The sequence below is a fragment of the Temnothorax americanus genome, unplaced genomic scaffold (assembly GCF_048541705.1).
Source record: "Temnothorax americanus isolate GAGA-0224 unplaced genomic scaffold, ASM4854170v1 Scaffold252, whole genome shotgun sequence".
Taxonomy (NCBI): Eukaryota; Metazoa; Arthropoda; class Insecta; order Hymenoptera; family Formicidae; genus Temnothorax; species Temnothorax americanus.
Genome location: NW_027509394.1, coordinates 4,202 through 9,923, shown reverse-complemented (window position 1 = coordinate 9,923; position 5,722 = coordinate 4,202).

Sequence of the window (5,722 nt, the reverse complement as noted above, 5' to 3'; positions counted from 1 at the left end):
TTTTTATGGTGCATTCTCATTCTCATAAAGTATTCGGTTTTTATCGGATGTGAAAACGCATACTGTGGCGAGATACAAATAAGTTCAAGAAAAACCACTAAGAAACGGTTACAACTCACTGGAAAGGATTGGAAACGTGGAACAATACCCATTAGAGGAACAGTCATACTTCCAATCTTTCTCTATCCAACCGACAGATATTTCTGTGGTTACTTTTTCTGAAATATTGGTGTAATTCTTTGGGGTATTTCCGGCCTGGTCTATTCTCGTCCTGCTATCTTTTTCATACTAGTTACTGGTGACTGATATGTCTAGAATCTCTTGATGGATACGATAGCAAAGACGTGCTGGAAATACACGATTCTCTTGGTTTCTTATCTCTGGTTAATAACTCTGGATAGCGGGATCGTATGTTACGATCTCCGCAAAAGAATCTCTACTGGAAAGACTCTAAATATATTGATTAAAAGAATATCTCGGATCAAGGGAATCTTTAACCTATTACTTCTAGGAACCTACGTAATAATAACAAGGTATGTTATCTCCATTTTCTGGGAAATTATCATATCAGATTTCTTTACATCAAGCCCTGTCTGTAGAATTTTGCTATATCATCGTCTACAACCGCCATATTGAAAGATCTTCCATCTGAAGAAACTCAAATCATATTGTCAAGATACTCATACTTTGATAGAAGTGTCTTAAATAATACTCATATCTTCCAAATGAGATTACTCTCTCAATTGATTCTCAAAAGACTTCTTGTATAATTCTTGATTTCATCAATTCATAGCTAATAGATTTTGCATTCAGATATATTAATATTTAATACTTTAATAAAGGTTTGACTAAATACTTAAAGATCTGTCAAGTAGTCATAAAATTTGCATATATATGAAAAGGATACTAATTATTTACATTAAAAAATGTGAAATTTTAATCCTTCGAAATATTATTTTGAACGTCTTATTTATATAAATGAATGTATTCTAATATGTTAGTTTTAAGAAATTATTGTTGATTAGGAGGTCATTATCTAACTCTTAATATTAAATTCCTTAATATTCATAAAGAAATATTATATTGAAATCTAATTCAAAACTACTAGTTTTCTTATCACTAAGAAATTGAAAATACTTAAACTATTTAACTATAATAAGACAAAAACGTTTAAGTCAAACATCAGTTTATTGCCTTCTTCATATAAATCTGATAAAAAACTATTCTGAAAAGATTCTTTGAATTCTTAAGTGTAAATCTCAAACTCAAAAGCATATAACTTATTAAGTAAATATCAATATCCAAGATGACGACCTTCTTTATTTCTAATCATGTTATGTTGAAATTGTGAATTGGATAAAGGATAAAGATATTTACTTTATATACTGTGACGTGACAAATGTCGCGTCTTTTGCCTCAGATGGGAGCTCGGCCGAGGGAGGCGTCAGGGAAGGTGCCTCCGCCCGAGGCGGGCGAAGTGCGAGCGTTTTTTTTTGTTAGGATTAAGATATTGGGCGAGAATTTCAGGTATCGAGGAAGCGCGGAGCAGATGGCCCGGGGTCACGGAGCTTTGTAACGGCGTATGCCGCACCGAGGGACTTACAGGCGGACAGCCAAAAGCTTCCAAGGACGGACGGTCGACGGGCGGGTCACGCTGGAGCCCACAGCCGGAGCAACAGCTGGCCTATCAAGGCACACTTATAGCCCGCACTAGCACTGCAGCCCGAGAACGGAGGACCCGAGAGGATCCCCGTCAGGAACGGGACCATCACCGAGATAACGCCACCGGTCGACGAGCCATGGCCCGGCCAGCCTGGCCGTCGAACAACCGGGTGTTGAGTCGCGGCCTGGACAGCCGGTCTCACGTAGGCGAGCTTTAAAAAGACCGCCGGCGGATGGAAGCAGACGCGAAGAGCGCCCTCGCAAGGCGCGGCAATCGCCTAGAGGGATCGCTAACGTGCCAGGGCGCAGCACCGACCAGGCTAGGGAAACCGGCGCGCGCGGATCCAGCGTGATCCCGCCGAGCCGAGGGAACGGCACTGTCATGCGAGCCGCCGTAGAGGTACCATCCAGCCCCCGTGCGACGACAAGCTGCCGGATCGAGACTTTGTAAGGCAACTGCTCAGCCCTCGTCAAGTAAGACCACCGCGATACTGAGATCCTCCCAGGAGTCGCGTTGTGCCGCGCGAAAAAATAATTCGCTGTGGAGACATGCGTTGAATTCCGCGAGATTGGAACGAATACCGCGGGAGGATCTGACCGGGAGAATTAGTCGCCATAGCCCGTCTCGGGGATGCGAACGTACGGCCGCCGACAGTCAGCGTGCGTGTAACTTTGTTGCGTGGAATTTTGTATTTGTCGTTCGTTTAATCGTGTCGTAGTGTAGCGAATCGCGTCAGGAATACGGTAAGGATTTGCGTTGTAAAAACGGGTCGCGTTGAGGATTGTGCGTAGCGGGATGAGCTCTTCGTGAGAATCACGTGATCGCGCCGTGGCGCCGGGCGCCTCCGAGTTTGGCGTCTTTTTGGGACTCGCGTAATCGGGAGATTCGCGGGTCATTCGGGATTCGCGTAATCGAGAGATTTGTGGTCATTCGGGACTCGCGTGATCGGGCGATCCGCGGTCGATTTGGGAGGTCGGTCTCGCGCGTGCGAGAGCCTCATGGTTACCGTTTCTGGTTAAGTTCGCGTTGATTGTAAGTAGAGATTATCGTCTCTGGTTAAGTTCGCGTCAATTGTAAGTGGAGATTATCGTCTCTGGTTAAGTCATGTTAATTGTAAGTGTATGTTAGTGCGTTTCACCGGGATTAAGGGCTCACGGTTGTATCGCGTTTACTAGTGAGTCCGTTCGTGCGCCTCGTTGGGAATAAGAATTCACGGTTTTGTCGCGGTTATTTGTAAGTGAATCGCGTTAGTTGTAAGAGCGTGACGTCGTGCGCGTCGTCGTAAGTAAGAAGCCCTTGGTCGTTTTGCGTTTGATCGTCAGGGCAGAATTCGTCGCGATTCATATTGAGAATCATTAATGTGCAAAACGGATAGGAATTACTGAGCAATACGGCGACGGAATGAGTATCGCGCTCGTGGGGTGACACGGGGTGACACGTCACATTGTTTTGAGCCTTTCGACTCACGAGACTCCTAGAGATATCATTGCCACCTTTGACTAGAGAGGATACGGCCTTAGAGGCGTTCAGGCATAATCCCACGGATGGTAGCTTCGCACCACCGGCCGCTCGACCGAGTGCGTGAACCAAATGTCCGAACCTGCGGTTCCTCTCGTACTGAGCAGGATTACTATCGCAATGACTGGTCATTAGTAGGGTAAAACTAACCTGTCTCACGACGGTCTAATTGAGATTAATGGAAAAGAAAATTTTGATATAAATGATATACTTATTTTCGAAAATTTAGGATTAACGCATTATATTCTTAGTTCGCTAAGTAAATTTGACTCTTTTCTTTACTTTTAACTTTTTATTTTAACAACTTTTAAAAATTTTCCACAACTTATACATTTTTGACAATTGTAACAAACATTTTTTATTTTTAATATTTTTTTAATTAAAGTGGTTTTCTTCCTCGAGGATTCGTCAGCGTGGCAACACTACGTAGATTTAAGTTATCAGTCAGCGTGCATATGTCGAAGTTCTCATTTCGTGCTCTGCATTCTTTCGGAGTAGAAGGTAATGGGGAGATTAGGCGAAGAACACGGAATTCATTCAGAGACTCCACGTCTGGCTTGCGTGTTGAGATTAATGGAAAAGAAAATTTTGATTGCGGTAAAACTAAGAGAATAGGTCGGTTTGCATCAATCCTGTGTCAATCGACTTTAAGCTTTTAGTTTTTTTTTACCTCTTTGAAACGGTTTCAGAAAATCGTAGGAATGAAGACTTTGAAGGGTAGGACTGGATCTCGCCATCGGCTCCGGTGCGTAGATCTTCTGGCGAGTAGCAGCAGTTAGATGATCAACAAGGATCACCTTCCTCGGAGAATCCAGGAGGAAGTTCGCTGAGTGTTTTGCACCCGGAATCGACTGTGCGTCGTTAGCAAGTCTGTCACTTAAAACGACCTTCTTCCTCTTCGTGGAATAAACCAAGGGGAGCGGTCGTGTCGAGCGTCGTTCTGTACAAATCGTGACTACCACTTCCTCGCCAAGCCGGTAAGGGTGCGGAGTGTTCTCGGATTGTAGCATGGTGAGGCTGGCTCTACTGCTTTACCAGACTGCTTGAAATATTATACCTCAAAAAAATTGGCGGCGAGTATCAACAACGGGGTAGCTAGGATACCAGCGTTACTTGAATATAGCCGCGTTTGACTTTTTGTTTATTAATGTAAAAAATTCATGTTTATCTATTTCTTTCAATGTAAATTAATTTCAATTTCGATTTAACTTTTTATATTTTTCTAATTCTTTTAACTCGAAAAAAATAAAAAGTAATTATGCATAAAAGAAACATTCTTTCCGATTTTTTATAGCGTCTGACTCTTATATCCGTAAATACGTGTTTCTCGAGTAATAAAAATTGTTTAACGTATGAGTAAACGCGTATGAGTAATAAAACTCCTTAGAAAATGCTTCAATATCCTCAGAATTACTCGAAAAATATTTTACATAAATCGGAACTCAGAGATTTCAACTGGCTTCTCAACTCGGTGTACTCGTTATATTATAATTTTTTTGAGGTAATTTAAAATTAATTTTTTTCGTTTTTATATTGCAGAACTCTTTATAAAACTGTTATAGAACTATAAATCTCGCCAAATCTAAAGAAGAGATAATTTATTTTTAAAAAATATGCTCTTACATATAATAATATTAAAAAAATAATATATTACTAAATGTGTTATTTTTTAGTATTTATACGGTTACTTAGAACCGAATTTATAAATCTATGTTTATTTACTAACAGAGAGAGAGAGAGAGAGAGAGAGAGAGAGAGAGAAAAAATAAGAAAGAAAGAGAGAGAGGGTGGAGCATTATTTGTTTTGCGCCAAAGGGATTCTTTTCAAACGTTAAGTGAGAGAGAAAAAGGAAAAAAAATAGACAGAAAGAGAGAGAAACAGAAAAAGGTATTTATAAAATAAAAATATTATTAAACCGAAAATACATTCGTAGTTCAACAATATTAAAAAACCAAAATTCAAACAGAATTTTTCAAAATCAAAATTATTTATATTATTAATTAAACAGGAAAAAATACACACGTTTATTTTAATTATAATTGCATTTTAAAAAATGTCTTTTTGTTTTTAAATGTATGATAAGAAAATTATAAATAAAAAAAACAGATTCAATAGATTAAAGCGTAAAAAAGACAATATTTGTTTCAGTTTCTTCCAAAAAATATTACAGTCGCCAAAAAATAAAAAATTACAATTTTCCAAAAAAAATTTACGTTAAAAAAAATTGTGCAAAAAGTGGAACGCTCGATAATTTAATTGTCATTTGTTACGTCGCGATTATTGGACAAATCGATATAAACCGCGATATAACTCTGTTCTTTTCTTCTTTCAGCACTACTACCTCGGCGTAGTGGAAAGAAGCTTCTCCTTTTGTTATTTTGGGGAAGTCTGCATGCACCGATTATATCCCGAGACTAGCGAGAGGTGTTGTTGTCGGAACGGTGCGTGGAAGGAAAATCTTATTCTACAATGAGGGTGTATCGCTCAGGAGCAATTGGGAACATTTATCTGTATCTTATTTTGTAGCCGGGAACCGGCTG